The following is a 19,949-nucleotide window of genomic DNA, read 5'->3' as shown; positions in this document are numbered from 1 at the left end:
CTTCCAACCCAAACCATTTTATCAAGTGGAAAAAGGGCATGCCTTGGGAGAGGGGAGGCAGGTTAAGATTTCAGCCTGAAAAATAACAATTTCTGTTCATTGCTGTGCCTGTACATTCCTCTTTAGGAGCAAATGGGCCTGAGAGGTGGTTTTGGTATGGGAACTTTGACAGCTTCTGGGAGTGAGATTGTCACTTAAAGAATGTCCACAGAGGTGACCAGGAGCTGGCCAAAAACACAGATTTGTTCTCCCAACTTACCTGGAAACATAATGGACAGAAAGAATGAAATGAGGGCCATGGAATCATGGAATATCCTGAGCTGGAAGGGATCCCTGAGGATGATCAAGTCCAAATTGTGGCCCTCTGCAGACATCCCAACAGTCCCACCCTGTGCCACCTCAGTAGGATTTGCTGTGTGTGAACCAGGAGAAAACCTCTGCCATGACCCTGGTCAGGGAGATGAGGCCTTAGGTCTTCAATATGGGACATTTCTCTCTGCCCTCTTGCTGAGCACAATGCCAAAAAAAGGATTTGTGGCTGTGAGGATCCATCACTGGGTAAGCAGTGGGAAATAGGTACATCCCCAATGTAGCTTGGCTTCAAGAGATTATGGAATATTTTGGGGAGAGACCTGTGCACATGGAGACCAAGGGCAGCACCACTTGATCCATGAAATGACTCCCAGGCATTACCAAGCAGCCAAGATAACCCGTGCTGCAGGGATTTCATCACCTGGAGAGGATGGGATGGGGACAATGCCAAAGCATTCCCAAAAATGGCTCCTCACAGGCTCAGGACAATGGCTGATAGCAGAGATGCTGCTGCTCCATGGCTCTGCTCGCTGTCCATCAGGCTCAGGACTGCCCTGAGGTTGTGTTTGCTCCTCTCAGCCCACAGCAGCTCCTGAGTTCCATGCTCTGTGTCAGCGGCACCTTCCATTCCGGGTGTTCCTGTGGCGATTGCCTTAGCTGTGGCCTGCATTTTCCTTCATTCAGTGCATTTCCCATCATGAATCCAGTTATTTGACAGTGTTTTGCCATGGACCTGGTGCCCTGTATCACAGGATTATGTGCTCTGACTCAGGTCTTTTGCTATTGCTATTTTGATTTCTTTTCACCTTCAAAAATGCAAGTACTTAACTCTGCTGTACAAAGACCACTGAAGAGTGAGGGCAATTGTTGAGAATGCAAAAGAAGACAATTTAAAATAGCAGCAGTGCTGTGGGGAACTTACCCACCTTTTTTTTTTTTTCCCTGAGATTTAAAATTCAAAGAAAGATGATGGTATTAACATATACTGAACTACTGAGGAGGGAGGCTGCTGTAAGGAGGCTGCTGTAGCACAAATGCATCACATGGAACACTTTTATTCCTACATTTTACAGTGATTTTCATGACTGGCAAGGTATTGTTTAAAATGCAGTTTGATTAAATTCAGTCAGAGGAGAAGCACTATATTAAATCTTTCAGAAAGCACTTTGTATCACACTGAGTCGCATCAGTAACATTTCCCTATGACTGCAACAAAAGCCAAGACTAAAATTGTTTAATTTTAGATGGTATATGTTTACAGTCTATAATAAGATATCAAATGTTCTCTCTCCAAACAGTTGTCTTTATCACAAAAAAAAAAAAAAAAATGCTTTCAGACAGTACATGAATCTCTGTGCTTTTCCTTTTCCACCTCAGATCTTGAAAACACAAGGAGTGCACTTAGTCATTAATCAGTGACAGGGACGATTCGACCAATGCAATTAACTGCACTTGTTCTATTAATAATCAAGCACACCACAAATGCTGCTGCACTCAGGTGTTAATCAGGACAGCGTGTAGCTGTGTGTTACCTCCCTCCAAGTGCGAGAGGAAATGCAGATTAATGGAAAATCAATGTGAGATATGGAAGTGTGACACGCACTTGTCAGTAAAATTCTGCTTTCTGGAAAAGACATGAAGATAATGCAGCTGTACAAAAGGCAACTCAATTTATCAGACACTGTTACAGACCCGACTGGTTAATGAACCCAGAAATCCTTTAATATCAGGAACTGGAGAAATAATCGTGGCTGCTGCCTTGTGTTTCACAGTTATGTGCAGAAATGCATCTGGGTGATGAAGTAGCATCCAACTCCCCCAACATCTCACTTTTAATTCTCCCGATGTTCAGTGCTGGCAAGGCTCAGAGGCAGGTTCAGGCTGTGCTGTGTGTCCCTGGTGTCCAGGGCTGTCCCACCATCCATCCTCTCCCTCCCATGCCATGCCCAGCTGGGGAAGGATGGGAGCAGGGCACAGGGGGCTCTGCAGCAAATTCAGATCCCATGCACTAACGAGCCTGTGCCTGCTCCACTGAACAGGTTCTCCTGATTTGCCATCATGAAAGTGGCAGCATTTTAATATCTGCTGAGGAGCCAGGCCTTTGGATTCTCTCATGGCAGACTCATTGGAAGTGAATTTCCCCGTTGCACACCAACTTTTTTTTCTGTTTTCAGCAAAACAACCAAAACAACCCATCCAAACTCTCCCAGAGCTCTGCTGAAGTGGCAGATGTGTAACAGCAGTGAGGAATCTGAGCCCTGGAGCTCTGTGCTCCTGCACAATTGACAGGGCCATTCCCACCATGGAGGGGACAAGGACTTGGCCTGGTGTCTGCCAGCTTGATTTTGGCTTCTCTCAAAAGGAGGAGGGACCCTCAATCACTCAGGATCAGGCATGATTTACTGAGTCATTTCAGGGTTTCATGGAAGCAAGTGTCTAGCAAAGTATATACCTCAATGCTGCCAGTCCATTAATTGGAACCCTCCTCTACTCCCTCCCCAAATTAACCCACTCATTTCAGTGTTAATTAAACTATCAGTCAAAGCAGATAACAACTGTCTTCCACAGAGACAGTTCAACATCTACCTCCCTATTTATTTATTTATCTTGCAGCAGGAAACGTGCTGGGACACCTCTGGCAATTCTGGCTGCAGCCCCCGGGGTCGTGGGGAGCCCCAGGGATCTGAGTCCTTTTTAGGATCAAGGAGTTTAATTTCTGGAGGTGCTCATCCCCCTGTTCCTGTGTGCTGTCATACTGATGAGAATGATTCATGTTTGTAGGCTCATGACACACAAAAGTGTTTGCTCAGGTGGCAGAGGGCAGGGTTAGATTAAATATTGGGAGGGAATTGTTCCCTGGCAGGGTGGGCAGCCCCTGGCACAGGTGCCCAGAGCAGCTGGGGCTGCCCCTGCATCCCTGGCAGTGCCCAAGGCCAGGCTGGACATTGGGGATGGGAGCACCTGGGACAGGGGAAGGTGACCCTGCCATCATCAGGGGTGGCACTGGGTGGGATTTAAGGTCCCTTCCACCCCAAGCCACTCTGCCATTCTGGGATCCTATAAAAAAACCCCATTCCAAGGCACTGTTTGAATTCAATCACTCCCAGGACACAGGAAGCTCCTCTCCAGGCAGCTTCAGGACTGTGACCAGCAGCAGAGAGGAGCCACAGCACAGTGTGACATGGGAAAAGCAGCATTAAATTTAAAGTTGCAGAAGGGTCTCGGCCACTGCTGAATGACACAGATTTGGCACTGGTGGCTCACCCAGCCCATGGGCCTGGAGGGGTTTTCTCCACACAACTGAACAGCTGAGCAAGAAGGTCACAAGGTAGGACCTGACCTTTACAAAACCACCTCATTCCACGTTGCACTTGTCCTGAGCTGAGATCATGAAGTGCCAATTTGTACCACAGCATCATTCATCCATTCCTGCCCCTGATGGACTTTGTTCCATTTACTACATTTTCTCCATTTTCCCCTCATACTTTTACTATCTTGGAACTATTTATCCAGAGAGAAAAAGATTAATTCGGCCTTTTAGATCAAATTTAACTAACTTTTATTTTGGTAATCTATTTTAGATGTTTGCATTAAAAAAAAAAAAAAAAGACAAGCCAAAAAAAACCCAAGCACATTTCCTCCTTTATAGCCCATTATAGTCTAATGATTTCAGGGAAATATCAAATTAAAAAGCTGACAAAAACATATATAGAACCTGGCAATCCCCTCTGGAGTTTTAAAGCTTATGATCACATGGAGCTTGCCAGAGAAGTTTTTATCTCCCCCAAATCACTGAGCCATTACAAAGCATCCTGTGATTATGTAATTAGGTGATACATCATCTGTATTAAAAATGCTTCTGAAAATTTGTGTTACCTGTGAGCTGCATATGAGCAGGGGCCTGTTTTCAGCTGTGACATTGAGGCTGCTTTAGTGAGTGATGTAATTTCTTTTACTCATGTATACATATTTATTTCTCTCTTCATTCTCTCACTTTCGCTGTCCATGGTCATAAACACAGAGGGAAAAAAATATGATCCATGTAATAAAATGTAAATTTGCTCTGAGGCCAAACAATGGAGAAATGTTTCACAGTCCTTGAGTCTTGAATCAAATAAAATAAAAGGATAGAAGGAAATTGATATTGGGTTTCTCGGTTTCCAGCACATTTCATTCCCCCTGGGAAATCTGTAGGGAAGCAAACCATGACCATGAACTTTGGCGGGTGGGTGGCCCAGACCGGCAACCAGGAAGCCTAAAACCAGTTCACAACATCCAGTTACCCCAGAACTGGGGACAGGGGGGCTAAAGGAGAAAGGGGTGGCAGAGAGGGGGATTGAGGGATGTGGGGACCCTTTTACCCCTGATAACCATCCACCCTGTCAGTCCTGTTGGGTGTGATGGAAGAGTTCCATGCGTGGGACAGTGGGGTCTCCTCTCTGGTCACTCCTTCCCTGCTCCACCTTCTCCCCCTGATCCAACAAACCACTTCCTACCTGCTGTTTGAGCCAAATCGGCTCAGATTGGCCAAAATTCATTTTGGAGAGCACATGGAAGTATTTTGTCCAGGACATGAAGAAACAAAGCCCTCTGGCCAAAATACTCCCATGCATGCTGGAGCTCAGCCTCCATCCTGGAGGAGTTTTGCCAAACAAGCAGCAATTTCAGGCAAAAAAGAAGCAAGACAGACGTAGCTATAAATGCTGTTTTGTTTCCTTGGAGGCAACCTTTGGACTGCATTGATTTTCCTCTCATTTAATACTCAGGCAGCTTCCTACTTTTCTGCACAGCAGTATTCCCTGGTTATTCCAGTGCCCCTTCCCCACAGAGGCACAGAACTGGAGATGTGGCACACACACACCTGCACTTCAGGCTGAACAGCAAGCCCACTAATTCTGCACATTTTGCTTCCCTCCATTTTTCACTTGCTCCATAGGAAAGTGGCAAGATTGCTGGATTTACAATATACTGTCATCCAGAATCAGTGAAAATAAAAAATCATGTAAAGAAAAAAACCACTCTGCTGGGCAATCTTGCCCTGAAATAAGGGTGGGGAGAAGGGAAAGAGACAATTAAAAGCAAGTGTCCTCCTTTTATCTGATCCCTGCTGTTCTTTTTAGAGCCAAGCAGCCAGCAAAGCTACCTCTGATGCTTTTAAAGAAGCCAGGAAAAGTAATGTTGGCTCTTAAGGAAATCCAGTTTTTCCTTTGAGTCCTCATTGTTCCCTCCTCAAAACAAGGCAGGGAAGGGGGCAGAAGTTCCTGGTGGGGTCAGGGGAAGGTGATCCCACAGCAAGGTGTGTTGGTCCTTCAATTCTGTGGCATCAGGGTTTGTATCCTAAACACCAGGGATTTTTTGTCCTGTAGGATACCCTCGTGGAGGGGTAGCCATAGAAAATGGGGTGGTTTTTGCCCCAAAATAGCTTTGGGTTCACACTCAGAGTAGAATATTCTGAAGTGTACCAGCCTGAGAGCTCCTGCTGACCCCTCACAGCCACAGCTCAAACTGGGGATGTTTGTCATGCCTGGCCTCAAGGAAAGAGTGGTCTGTGGCTTCTTGAAGCCTCCGTTTGACCCTGGTGTCAAATCAACCCCTTGCACTATTGAATGTGAATAATAAATGCTCAAAGGAATCCTCACAGTGGAGAGGAAAAAACAATACCCAAGCTGAAGCTGGCTTGAATGAAATATTCATCGAAGAACAACGAGTAGCAAGCAGATCATTAAAGCAAGACAAAAAGAATTTTTAAAATGTTTTATTTTTGTACACTTTTCAGGCAATTAAAAGGGAAAAATTTTATAAAGGAAAGTGGTTTTCTCAGGCTCTCCAGCCAAAGCAGGCAGGTACTGCAGTAATGTTTTTATATTCCTTTTCAAGAAACTCTTCAACACTTGTGTGCTCCTACTGCTGCAGCTCACCAGCTACTCTCAAGGAGCAAAGAGTGAGATCTTCTCACTGCTATTGAGCAATGATTCCTCACAGCTGGTGGAAAACAGCTCCTGGCTGTGTATGGTGTAGCTTACACCCTTCTGCCATTAAAATCTACTTAGTGCGATAACTTTAATTAACAGGAAAACATCCAGGTTGGATAACTCAGCTTCACCTTCTTACCCCTGTGAGCAGGAGTTGGTAAAACAAAATCACAGCCTTTCTTTTCAGAGTTGCAGATGATTTTTTTGTTGGTTGGCACCTTCACAAATGAGTCAAAGAAAGTTTGTGGCTCACTTTGCATCTGGCAATTCCCTGCCTGGCACATGTGGGAGGTAAAACCATGCGAGCATCACATCACAGGGAAAGAGAAGGTGAATCTGGCTTTATAAAGGTGCTATTCCACACCTCCACATTCATCTGTCGTGCATTTTATTTAATTTTCTGTTATTTTTGCCTGCCCACCCAGATCCAGGACCCCAAACTTGTGGAAGTGTATTGATGGGAAACACAAGACCTCTATTTCACATCCAAAGCGAGTTTCCCGTGGGAAATAAAGATCTTGTCTGCTTTTCTTTCAGCTACATCAGCTGATCTAATAAAAAGTAGTGTCTTTGCTGAACTTGCTGTGCTTCTGTCCTCAGAGCATTCCAGCTGCTGATAGCACAGCGATTGCCCCAATAAAACATGACACCGATGATGAAGCAGCCAAGCTGACCCAGGCTGCAGCTGCACATTGTACAGGCCCTCCACATCAGTGGGGTCAGGGCTGTGAGACCCAGGCACATCCCCTGACCATTCCTTACCACAGGATCACAGAATTACTGAGCTTGGAAAAGACCTGCAGGGCCAAGTCCAAGGTGTGCCCAATGCCCACCTTGTCCACAGCCCAGAGTTCTGAGTGTCACCTCCAGGGATTCCTTGGACAATCCAGGGATGGGCACTCCAGAGCTCCCTGGGCAGTCCCAAGGCCTGAGCCCCCTTTCCATGGGGAAATTCCTGCTGGTGTGCACCCTGAGCCTGCCCTGGCCCAGCCTGAGGCCGTTCCCTCTGCTCCTGTCCCTGTTCCTGGCTCTCCCCTCCTGTCAGGAGCTGTGCAGAGCCACAACGTCCCCCCTGAGCCTCCTTTTCCCCAGGCTCAGCCCCTTTCCAGTCTCTTCATTGCTCATCCCCAGCTGCAGGCATGGCTGTCCATGAGGAATGACCCCTCTGGGCAGTGCTGGACGGGACAATGCCACCAGGAGCTGGTGACAGCCACTCCGGCCACACAGGAGCTTTCAGCCCATGGGGCCCAACCAGAGAAGGAACAACCCCAAAGCTCCAAGGCTTGTGCAGGGCAGACATCAGGCTCTCCCCTTCACGTTTCACCCTGCAGTGGCACTGCAGGCTGGTGAGAGCTCTGGGGTTCCAGTCCAAGCCAGTCCAGCAGCAGCGCCCCACGGTTTGTGCACTTAGAGCAAGGGCAAGGCCCACAGCCCCATTCATTAACTGACCTCATATCTCACTGTGACACCAAGTCAGGGCTGCAGCTGCTCCCCCAGCACTTCCCTCCTTGTCTGGAGTGCCTCTGGAGAGCTCTCCAGGCCCAGGTGATCTCCCAGTGCCACACCAGCAGCACCAGGCCATGGCGGGCTCCCACCCAGCGCGGGCGTTCCTGGGTCGCAGAGAAGGGGAGGCAAAGAAAAAGCACTCCCTGAGAAGGATGATGAGTGTCCTGCCCTTGAGGAGAATTGTTTTACTCGAGACTTTATGTTTCAGCAGGGCTCTTTTTGTTCTGATTTTAAAGTTATAGATTAATCTCTCTGATTTAGGCAGAAAATAAGCCATTAGTTTAGCCAGCTTTAACAAACGTCTCTAATGCAAGCATTTTCAAATATACTCTCATTTCCCACATTTTTCCACTTATCAGGGCTATAAAAGTTAGTTTCTGTATGGCATTGCTGAAGCACATTTAGACAAAAAACATAAAGACGGATTTTATTTTCAGCATAAAGGATTTAGCTATGGTTCAGTTGTCAAAATTGCTCGGCTGAAACAAATTTAAAAAGGGAAACTGTATTTTTGATTAATCAGAGATTTCCACAAAGAACATCTGCTTTCTGTAGGAAATGTTGACATGGCAAAGAAAAAAATTCCAGGAGCACAGTCCAGCCCAAACATAAACATATTTTAAGCTCCTGAATTTCAGAATCTTTCAGTTTTGCATCTTTTAGTTGGAATGAATTTCTCAAAACAATTCTGCCTCTGTTCAAGTTCACTAAAGGGAATTAGGAATTACCTGAGCAGTGCTGAGTGTCCTGAAAGAAACTTGTGGAGTTCCTCTTGCAGGATCCTGTTGGTCCCTCCCCAGCTCCCAGCAGTGGGCAGAGAAGGAGAAAAGGAGAAGAAGGAGAAGGAGAAGGAGAAGGAGAAGGAGAAGGAGAAAAGGAGAAGGAGAAGGAGGCTGCTCCAATCTGCAGTTTTCCAGACACTCATAAAAGAATGTGGAGCTGCTTGTAGGAGCTGGATCAATAATCTGATTTATTGTTCCCTGCATCTGAGGAGTCCCCACAGAAGGAGTGAAATGTAAACCTCACCCTGGGGAAAAAATCAGGTGTTCTTCTGCTTTTGTGTCTGAGACTCTGTTTGCAGTTAAAAAAAGAAAATATCACTAATAAGGGGTTTTTTGCCCACTTTATCTGATACAAACTGTCCGTAAAAGATGGTAGGAGTAACACCACATTCTTTTGTAGGCCACGTGTGAGAGATTCACCATCTGAGCACTCCTTCTGCTTCTATTCTCATTTATTTTGTTCCAAGCTTCCAGTGAACCATGTGGGCTGAGACATTATGGCTTTTCAATAGCTCACAAAATATATTTAGAATGCTTAATTGAAGCTTAACCTTTACTTTGTTCAATAAATGTATTCTCCATCTAACAGCTCCAAACAAGAAAATAACTTTGTTGAGATTTCACATTTTGTCAGCATTGTTTCCCTCTAAAGATAGAGAAAATGAAGCCTCTGCAATAAATTGATGGAACGGGGAACCAACAGAAGAAAAAATAATTTCGATGATTTCTTCTTTGCACTGCAATTATATCCAGTACACTTGACAATGAAATAAACAAATAGTACAAATGAAGCCATTAATTTCCTTTCTATCCACACAATTTTAATTAGAATCATTTAATTAGTCTTGGCTACAGTTTCTCAAGAAGATTGCACAATACACATTTAAGCTACTCTCCCGCACAAAGATATATTTATCATTGTTTATTAAGTACAACAAACAGATACAACAGTTCTAGGTAGGCCATGATAAATGCTGTTGTCAAAAACAATTCTTTATCACCAAATTTATTTGAAAGCAAAGTTCTCTCAATGTTCATTAGTTATTAAGCTTTTGCTATTTTAATTGTTATAATAAATATAATGACATACTTAATATATTAACTAACTTTTTATGACGTGTCATTTTTTGTAGCTGGCAATAAATGTCCCTGAGCCTTGAAATAATTTTTCCCTGTTTGGTTTGCCAAGGCTTTTGTTCTAGAAAAACAACCTGAATATGAAATCACAGAAAATTGTCTGAAGGGACTTTGGGTTCATCTTCAGGGCTCCCCTGATTCATCCCTTCTCCTTCCTCCCCACTGCTGGTGGTGTTTGGTGTAGAATTGGTTCTAGGATCCTCCAGCTCCCGAGGTTTCAATGGGTTCCTCCATTGGTTCACTCATTTCACACTGAGAAAAACTTCCCTTGTCTTACCCAAATATTCCTTCTGGATGAAGTTTTTGATTCCATGTGGCAGATCTGGAGGAGACATCCATCCTTCCCTAACACTGACCCTGTTTCTGTGTCTCCTTTTGGTCCTCTCCAAACTCCGCCGAGTGTTTCATTTTTCAGCTCTTCCTCTCAAGGTGAGATGTGTCAGGTTTTGCAACTCCTTCAAAATGCAATAATTCTCAAGTGGAAATATCATTAGCACAGGAAATCATAACTCTGGCAGGAATAATAAACCACACAATTATTTCAACATATCAGCAGTGTTGGGTTAATTCTTGATCATCTCAGAGCGCTTTTCCAACCTTAATGATTCTGTGATTTTATAACTGAGCCATTGTCACAACTTAGAAAATGTGGAAGGAATCAATTTTTTTTCCCTGTTGTCAGTTAAAAGGAGAACTGGAAGAACAGTCACAACAAGGAGTTTGTCAGCTGAAATCTTGTCTTTCATTCTCCTCATGAACTGCCCAAAAACGTGACAGTTTTCACGGCTGGGTTTTCTACTTAATGTTATTGACTGAAAACTTTTAGTTAATATCTCCTGGCTTCTACCTCACTTCCAGGCACTGTTCCCAAGTCCTCATTAGTCAGGTTTCTAACACCCTCACTGGATATCTGAGCCAAAGGAAGCCAGATCCTACAAATAAGCTGGTGAAGGTGTGAGCATCACCATAACCCACGGAGAGCCACACAGCCCTGAGAAGATGAGAGCAGAGCTGCACTCAGGGCTTGGAAGTTTACAAGAATATTTAACTGATTCATTACATTCAAAAATTTTGGTCCTTTAAGCAATACTTTACTGCAATCATCAAGTGGCTTGGGTTGGAAGGGACCTTCAAGATCATCCCTGCCATGGCAGGGACACCTCCCACTGTCCCAGGTGCTCCAGCCCCAATGTCCAGCCTGGCCTTGGGCACTGCCAGGGATCCAGGGGCAGCCCCAGCTGCTCTGGGCACCTGTGCCAGGGCCTCATAGGGAGGAATTTCTTCCCAATATCTAAAGAAATAAAGAATTCTTCTTTTAGAACACATTCTTCAATATTTTCTTTTTCTGCCCTATAGGTTTAATGCCATTATTGTCGGATAATCCTGATGGTGTGCAGTGCACAATGATCATATCAGATGGTCCAAATGGTTTTTTGAGTGAATCAACACTTGATGATCACAGGTCCCAGAGAGACACAAAAATTTGCACAGGGATGTGGGAAGAGAAAAATTTCAGATTGCCTAGTGAAAAATTGAAGTGAGAAGTAGCATTTTTGAAGAAGTTGCTAAGCTGATTTGTTAACCAGGGGCAAAACGTGCCTTCTGTGGAAGGTATGAAATGAAATCAGAGACTAAATGTGAAAAAAACCCAGTATATAAACATGAATAAGTGGAAGGACTTTAGAAGTACAGTAAGCTGAAAAGAAAGCTTAATTCTCAGGAAAAGTCCACTCATAACTGTTGAGAAAAAGCAGACACAATTATAAGGGGTTTTTGTACAAAAGCAATCCCAGCAGAGTTCTGGGTTTATCACTTCACAATAGTGGTGATAAGGTTGTTAATAACAATGCAGGGAAAGGAGATCTGCTCCTTAAATATTCACATCTCCTACTTTCCAGAGAAATACAAGGATGGAGTACTTAGGAGTCAGCTATTAACTACTGAGGATGTTAAAAAATGCATATAAATACAAACATTTTAAAACTGACAGCCCTGATATCATCTACAAAGGGTGATCCCTGCAGCCAGGCGAGGTTATCCTAGGAGAATGTTGGTTTTTATTCCATGACTGATCCTAGAGAAATTCCAACAGAATTTCTTTGTTGGAGCATTAATGCTGTGGCAGTGCTCCAGATGCACAGCCAGAACAACCTTGGCACCTCTACATGACTTCCCCTGACCTCAGTCCTGGGCAAATAATGGGATTAAAGCTGATCCAAGATTCAAGAGGAGGAAGTGAAGATGGGAACGTGATTGTCATTCCACATGATCCCACAAAAGGGTCCTGTCAAACAAACAACCCCAATTTTATTTCACTGATAACATCACCAGCATAGCTTCTGTGCCACTGTGACTTTTGTAGGGTATCTGACTCAGCCTTGGGAATATTCTGATTAAAAATGAGAATTACTCAATAGCAATAAAACAGAGGTTAAATCTATTAAAAATGGGCAAGGTAATGGATCTGAAACGGAGTCATCAGAGGGGAATCATAATTAAGTGCAGAGCTGGGATTCTGCTGGTTTCTGCTTACTGCTATTAATCATTTTCAGTAATGATTGGCTGGTAAAAGTTTCAGATGACACAAAGATTGATGTGCAGGTAAATAATCACGAGAGCAGAGAAATAATAAAGAGCATTCTGGATCCCTCATTCACCTCTTCCTCAGAAGGAGAATGTTTAATATGCTCAGGTTCAAAGATGTATTTAGAAGACAAGAATGAGGCCATATCTGCTAAATTTAGGTTGGTACCTGGCAAGTTATCCCAAGGAAAATGATTTAGCTTTCCACACAGCAAAGGAACAACAGTGCTGAGAGGATCCACGTTCCTGACAGCAGAGGGGATGTAAATCCATGCTGGTTTCTCTGGAGATATTCCAGTGCTGGTGGAAAGAATCTGGGGGGAAAAAGCCCACAGATTACTCCAGGGAGGAAAATGATTCTCAGTGAGAAATCAAGGGTTTGGTTTGGTTCCTATTAAAAGAGGGCTCCATTAAAAGGGCATGGAACCCACCAGGAGCTGCTCCCCGTTTTCAGGGCAGGCTCCTGCACCAGGCCACTCACAAGGGAGAATTCTGCTGGATACTGGGAAGATCCTGAATGCAAAAGGCATCAAAGTGAAAGCTGAACCAAGATATATTCAAACAAGAGACAAGACAAATATTTTTAAGAATGGAAGTTCTTTCCTTTTTAAGAAAAGGAAGGGCTGTCCTTCACCATCTGCTGAGGTTTTCAGAGGTCTTTTGGAAATTATTCTTTGACCAGCAAGATGAACCACAAGGATTATTTTAGGACAACTTTGGATGTAATATTAATATTTAGAAAGGTGCCAAAACTTTCTGAGATAAATCTTTATGAATCCACATTAATTACTCCAGTTAAACACAGCCAACAATTCCAATGATATTTAAAGGCTCATTGTGTTGACCCAGGTACAAACAGGTATGAAAAACTGGGACAATGATCCAAAAGCAATGGAATTTGTGTTTAAAAGTCTCAAAAGATGCAGCTCTACCAGTTGCTGTTCCACTCTGAGGAAGTTTTCTCATGGCTTTTTTCTAATTTTCTGTTTCTTATTATTCAATTTATGACTCTCAAATGATGTCTCCTTTCTGTTCCCTATTCTGTAACTATCCACATGTTTGTCTGTATTTCTCTATCTGCAATTCCACTTTTTTTCCTGAATCAGTGCATTTTAATGAGTCTATATTATATATACATATATACATATAAAAATATATAATATTTACATATATATTCTAAATGAAACCATGCCAGAAAGAAATTCTTCCTATCACTTCTGTGATGTTTCTCTATTTTCAGCCTTAAATTCTACAGCCATTTTTTACTACAAAAGCACATTTCTGCATTGCCATGTAATTGATTCTGGAGTTTTTTTAGGTTGAAAATATCAGGTAATAAAATCAGATTCAATGAGTTGCTGGTGAAACTCATAAAACTCTTTGCAACTTAATAATTTTTTTTTCATCATTGCATGTAATCAATCACCTTTTAGTCCATGGTGGAAGAGATAATATTTCTATCCAAAACAAGTGGAATGAATGCCCAAAATACGATTTTGCATGGAAAAAATCAAGTGTTTTTCTAATACCAAAATGTGTCTTTCACACATTTATCTTATCTGACGTGCAAGTAAATGTGAATACTAATAAAAAAATTCAAGCTCATCTGACAAGCATCTGTATTCATCTGTCTCCTTCTCATTGTTCAGGTATTGATAATTAATTAGTTACAGCCTCATCTCATGTTCATGCAGACTTTTAAGAGCACTTGACATGAACTTACAACAGCAGAGCAGCCTTGAATTCATTGGTGGCTTTAAGAACAATGATAACAGAGCACGAGATCTCCGTCTCCACTCTCATTAATATGAGGAGCTTTTCCTCACCAAATCCAGCTGAAAAGCTTTGCTGGAACTCCTCACACGAGTGAAAATACACTCAAACAAGAGCCTGCAGCAGCTGCTTGAACTCCTTAAATAAAAACAGCTTTTGTGGAGAGCAGGAGCGATTCAGTGTGAATTATGAATGACAGTGGACTTCAGAATCTGTTCTCTGCCTGAAAATACAAATATCACTTGTAGGACACACATTTTTTTTCCCCCTTAGCTACTGTAGCATCAAATAAGTGCTGCTATATGTCTTGATTTACCAACTAAAGTTAAGTGTCAGATTTTAGGCAAATAAAAATGATTAAAATATGACAGCTGGCAAATTATGCTAACACCTGGTAACAAATCATTCCTGACAGTTCAATACTGAACTTCTTAAAGCACAGCTATTAATATTATAAACAGTGCAATGCAAAAAATTGTAGGACTTGACTAACGTGCTCAGTTTATCTTAATGTGGAAAAATGTCACGCCTTGTTCCTTGGGATTGAAGAAAATTGGAGCTGAATAATTGCAAACATGCAAATTCTTCTAAGTAACATCAGTGTAGTTGTTCACAACCAGCTGAATACAAAATTTCCAGTGTAGGATGATGTTCAGACAATTCCTGGTGCCGTTAATTCAATTAATATTCCATTTATTGGGGGGAGATTTCCAAGTGTGCAAATATTTACGTGGCCTTTGATATTGATGTCATCAAATTCTTTGTGATCTGGTATAAATCAGAATCATTTAGGTTGGGAAGAACTCTAAGACCATGGAGTCCAACCTGTAAATGATCATTGCCTTGCCAGCACCAAGTCTGGACAACTTGGATTATTTGGAATAAGAGTGACCCATCCCACCACACCAGGTTTTGGAAGATCACACTCCTCACTCACATCCCAAGGGAGTCTTTCCAGATGGGTCCATAATTTTTAATATAATTAGTCATTTTAAACCCATTAATTGTCTCATTTGTTTGTCTGATAATGGCACGGCACTGGACCGTTTAAATGGACCTTCAAAGGATTTCAAAGCATGCGTTTCATGATTTTTGGATAATTACTTAATGAGGCAGTCTAAAGACAATGAAATGTGTCTGCAGACATCCAGGTCCATCCTGCAGCTCACAAAGGACTGGAGGAGAGAGAGAAACCAACTGTGCTTTCTGCTCATCCACCTTTCTCTCTAACCCATTTCCTGGACTCTTAAACTGAACTTCAGTTCAGCATAAAATTCAGCAGAATCAACTCTGTCCCCAGTGTTATGAAGGATAGATGAGGCACCATCCATGCATCCATCCCATCCCTTGACATATGAGGAGAATCTTCAGCTGAGTATTAAAATGTGAAAATATGTGAGCTAGAACACATAATCTCTCTGCATGACAGAGGAGACTGATTAATGTAACATTAATGTGCTTTCAAAGACGTCATCAGGCACAAATCTCACAATTTCACAAATGAATTTTGTATTATTTTTTACTTTTCATGGTGCCTTTCTGGTTTTATTTCACCAAGTTGCAGTGGCATAATTATTGCTGTATTATACATGTGGCTGTGCACAGTTTGAGGAACTAAAAATAAACGATGGCTTTACTGATACATTCTTTGACTGATACATTTTTTGACTTTGTCATAGATAATTTATGGAATAATTTTACACTTCTGCAACACCCAGCTCACAATTCACATTCCAATCCATGAGGTGTCATTTGCAATTTGCGATGGATTCTTAATGAAATTCTTTGGATCTTACCTTCTAAATGTTTCATTTTATGCTTGGGCAGAAGAGAGAAAGTGTGTTCATATACATTTATACATTGTAAATGGAAATAAAGCTATGATCTGGCTCATCTTTCTAATCTATTTATCCTCCCAACTCCCCCAGTGCTACGAGGAATATGATCCCGTGCCTCGCACGGGGAGGGAAGGGAGAAACGAGGAGCTGAGGGGACTCGTTCAAGGTCACAACTTGGGAAGCAGGGAGCTGAATCCTCATGGAATCACGGAATATCTTGAACTGGAAAAGGCCCACAAGGATCATCCCAACCCTTGGCCCTGCACAGACACCCCAACAATCCCACCCTGGGCATTCCCTGAAGGGTTTTCCAAAGGCTCCTGGAGCTCTGGCAGCCTCCCATTCCCTGGGGAGCCTGGGCAGTGCCCAGCACCCTCTGGGGGAAGAACCTCTCCCGAAAATCCAGCCTAAACTCCCCTGCAGACAGTTAATTCCCATAATTCTGGAGGCTGCAAGGACAGATACAGCCCCATCATCCCCATCACCCCATCCCTGCTCCAGGAATGTCCCAGGTTTGAGCCTCACACCCTCTCGGCTCTGCTGGTGCTTCATTTGCTCATCCTCCCTCTTCACTCGTTCACCCTCCTTTTCCCTCCAGTTTAAATGAACTCATTAACTCACAGGACTTAAATTAATGCTGAAGCTCAGTTAAATTCAGTATAAGTCACCTGGAGGAGCAGTCACCCCAAAAAAAAAATAAAAATCTGTTGTGATAAGAGCAGATAAGGGCTGAACACGTGGTCCCTCGGAGACACCACAGGCAGAGCGGATTCTGGGTTCCTCAGATAAAGCAAAAGGAGGAATTTTAATTACTGACAGGCTATTCTGCTATTTCAGTGCTCTGTCCCTCTGTGTTGGCTACTGCCCAAGGAAGATGCTGATAAATTGGAATGGGATCAGATATGTACCAGTGAACGATGAAAGGATTGGAAACGTGCCCTCGAGGGCAGAGACAGGGAGCTAATTGAGCTGTTGTGTTTTTTTCTTGGTAAAGCAAAGATCAAGGGCTAAACTTAGTCTAGAGAAGGGAAATTCTAAATAACACACTGCCAGCCTAGCCCAGAGTGCAACCAGGCAAAATAGCTGGAAGTTCAAGCTAAATATTCAGGATTTACAATTAATTTTTATGACAATTTTCAAGGGACTGTAGTAGGTTCTCCATCCCTAGAAGTTCAGATATGTCAGATCTCAGTAATAACCTCTGACAAAGAGTTTTTCCCTCCAAAAGTCTTACTTCATTTTGGAATGTGTTGTGTACAGAAGGAAACAAAGAAAATAAATTACAAAATTCCCCGTGTGTCAAAATTATGAATGCAAATTAATGGATTGGAATTTGTTCAATGTGATTACAGAACAATTTAATTCTTTTTTTTAACCCCACCTGGGGATGCAAAAACAACAATTAATATGGAAGTGAACATATTTTGCAGGTTTCCTGCCATCTGCATTACAGGTGTCTCCTCCAGCACACATCCAGCTCAAACAGCTGCTCCAGCAAATCCAGTGGGATGTTTTCCAGGTTTCTCTAGGGATTTACCTGTGCTCAGAGCACAGGGAGCTTTGGGGAGGGTTGGCAGGGAAGGGAACATTTTCACTTGTTATTGATTTGCAGCTCTCATTTGAGTCACACAGACCCTCTCTCCTTCCAGAGTTCGGTTGGTTTGGAATGATTTGATGGCTTTAAACTCAAATAAAACAGGGTTAGGTGGGGTGTTGGGCAGGAATTGTTCCCCTGCAGGGTGGGCAGCCCTGGCACAGGTGCCCAGAGCAGCTGGGGCTGCCCCTGGATCCCTGGCAGTGCCCAAGGCCAGGCTGGACACTGGGGCTGGAGCACCTGGGACAGTGGAGGTGTCCCTGCCATGGCAGGGGTGGCTCTGGGTGGGATTTAATGTCTGATTTTGATGATTCTGTGATGATTCTGTGATGATTCTATGATGATTCTGTGATGATTCTGTCTGGGTTTGGGTGATTTAGGCCCCGCTCTCCCCACGTGCAATGCCTTTCTCCAGCACACAGAGCTGAGCAGCACATTATTGAATAAAGCAGCTTTTACCATGAAATCTGTCTCCATGTTGGGCTGATTAAACTTACATTTGTTGACCTGAGTGTTGACCTTAGTTCAAAGCTCAAGCAGATTCCAGCTCCCAGTTAGAGAGTCCTTCATTGTAAAGAGCTATTGAAACTCCAAGACTCCTCTGGGGGCTGATTTCTGTCAATTAGTTACCTGAAATATGATGATTTATGAATGCCTCATATTCTGTTGCTGGATGGGGATGTTTAGCAAACTGCAAGTGAAAACAGTGCAGCTTCAATGGGAGCAAATGGATGGAGAAAATAATGCTCCTCTCAAAACGATCAAAATGGCAGAGAAAATGATCCCTGCTTCTAGATCTGTGTTGTGCATCTACAGAAATATTTATCTATATCTCACAGTGCACATCCTGCCTCCCCAAAAGCCAGGGAGAAGATTAAATATGGATTTTTAATGGGTGCATATTTACAGTCAAAGCTATTTCTCCCCATCAAAAGCATCAATGTGCAAATATAATCAAAGCAAGTTGTAGAACTCTATATTTGAGAAGACTTCCATAATATTTTGCAGTCCTCAACTTCATGTGTTTTTACTGTAATTAATTTTCTCCCTCAGTTCTGAACATTCCAGCATTCTGCAGTGCTTTGGTTTTTAAGTTTATAGTGACAACTTCCAGTAAATTGTCTGAAGAAGACAATAAAATTGGGCCCTTTGGATTGCTGTGTGAGTGGATCAATGTTCTATTTTCCAGCGTTATGATAATGAGTTAATTTTAAAGATGTATTGAGTGGTTTGGCGTTAATTCTGCCATTAAAATTTACCTCATGCCTGGACAACAGTGCACTTTGCTACAGTGCTTGAGATAAAAAGTACAGGATTGTAAATGGGATTTCTGGAGTGGCGTTTAGCCTAAAAACTGGGAATTCCGAGCTGCTGACTCAGCTCTAATCAGCAGAAAGCAGCTGGTGCTGGCAGCACTGATGTCCCCTGAGACAGGGGGGACACAGGGACAGGGCTCACGGGGAGCATCACTCCAAAACCACCTCTGCTCTGTTCACAGCTCCCCTGCTCCAGATCTGTGGAAGGAAAGAGAAATTACACCTCTAGATGATGTCAGGAAAGGAAATATGGGATGGGACAACGAGAAAATGCTGCTGGAGGACACCGAGGGGCAGCTGCACCTCCCTCGTGCTGTCCCAGCCAGGGTGGACAGGGTGGCACTGATCTCACCTGGGCCCTGGGGGCCAGCCCTGCTTCTCCTGGGTCTGCACCCCACAGAGGCTCCTCAGGAAAGAGAAGGTCAAAGCATCTCACTTCAGAGCCCTTCCTGTGTGCATTTAAACGGGGCCTGTCTCCTCAAGCAAGAGCAAGGACGATTAAAGGCAATTGCGGGAATACAGAAGGTGAATTTCCCGGCGGTGGTTTCTGTATTTCAGACCATTTTTTCCAGGCACAGGAATTGAGGAAGGCACAGTGATTTTCAGCAGGTAGAAGAGTGAGCTCTAATTGTTGGCACTGCTGTCACACCACAGTCAGGGAGAGGAACTGGGGGAACAGTTTGTCATGAGCTTTCTCACCCCGGCTCCTGCTAATTCCTTTCACACCATTCTGATGTCCTTAAATTGTCTCTTTTCACAGCATTTCAAAGTGCCTTTTCCTTTTCCTTTTCCTCTCCTCTTTTTGCAAGAACACTTAGCAATACACCTCCATCCAGAGCTGCTGCTGCAGACAAAGCAATTACCTGTGTTTTATATTCAGGGGTGGTACATGAATATAGCTACCAGGATATTGGGAAGGGCCATGGATACACATCCTGTGTAAACACTGGTGATGGCAAGGAGTCAAAAGGAGGCATCAGCCAGATCCATCCTACTTCTCCCAAATAAAAAAAAAATTGGCTGCTTTTACACAGAAGAGGCCAACAGGAAAAAAAAAAAAATGAAAATCATCCCTAAAAAGCTTTGAGTTGTGCACAGTCCCTTCCTACCACTGCGCAGGCAGCCCCAAAGATTTG

General features: G+C 43.3%; 1 long non-coding RNA gene across 2 annotated transcripts in view; it reads right to left on the bottom strand.

Annotated features, from left to right (window-relative positions):
* The window catches only part of LOC139595744 (uncharacterized), a 31,232-nt gene extending 22,422 nt beyond the window's left edge, over positions 1-8,810 (bottom strand). For both annotated transcript variants that reach the window (XR_011681112.1, XR_011681111.1), the window contains exon 1: positions 8,519-8,810. This is a non-coding gene — a long non-coding RNA (uncharacterized lncRNA). The remainder of the gene's footprint in view (positions 1-8,518) is intronic.
* Positions 8,811-19,949: the final 11,139 nt, after the last annotated feature.

This window comes from Agelaius tricolor, unplaced genomic scaffold (genome assembly GCF_023055355.1).
Source record: "Agelaius tricolor isolate 1412-34295 unplaced genomic scaffold, bAgeTri1.0.p SCAF_14, whole genome shotgun sequence".
In the NCBI taxonomy this organism is placed as follows: domain Eukaryota; kingdom Metazoa; phylum Chordata; class Aves; order Passeriformes; family Icteridae; genus Agelaius; species Agelaius tricolor.
This window is presented reverse-complemented; position numbering and strand designations above follow the sequence as displayed.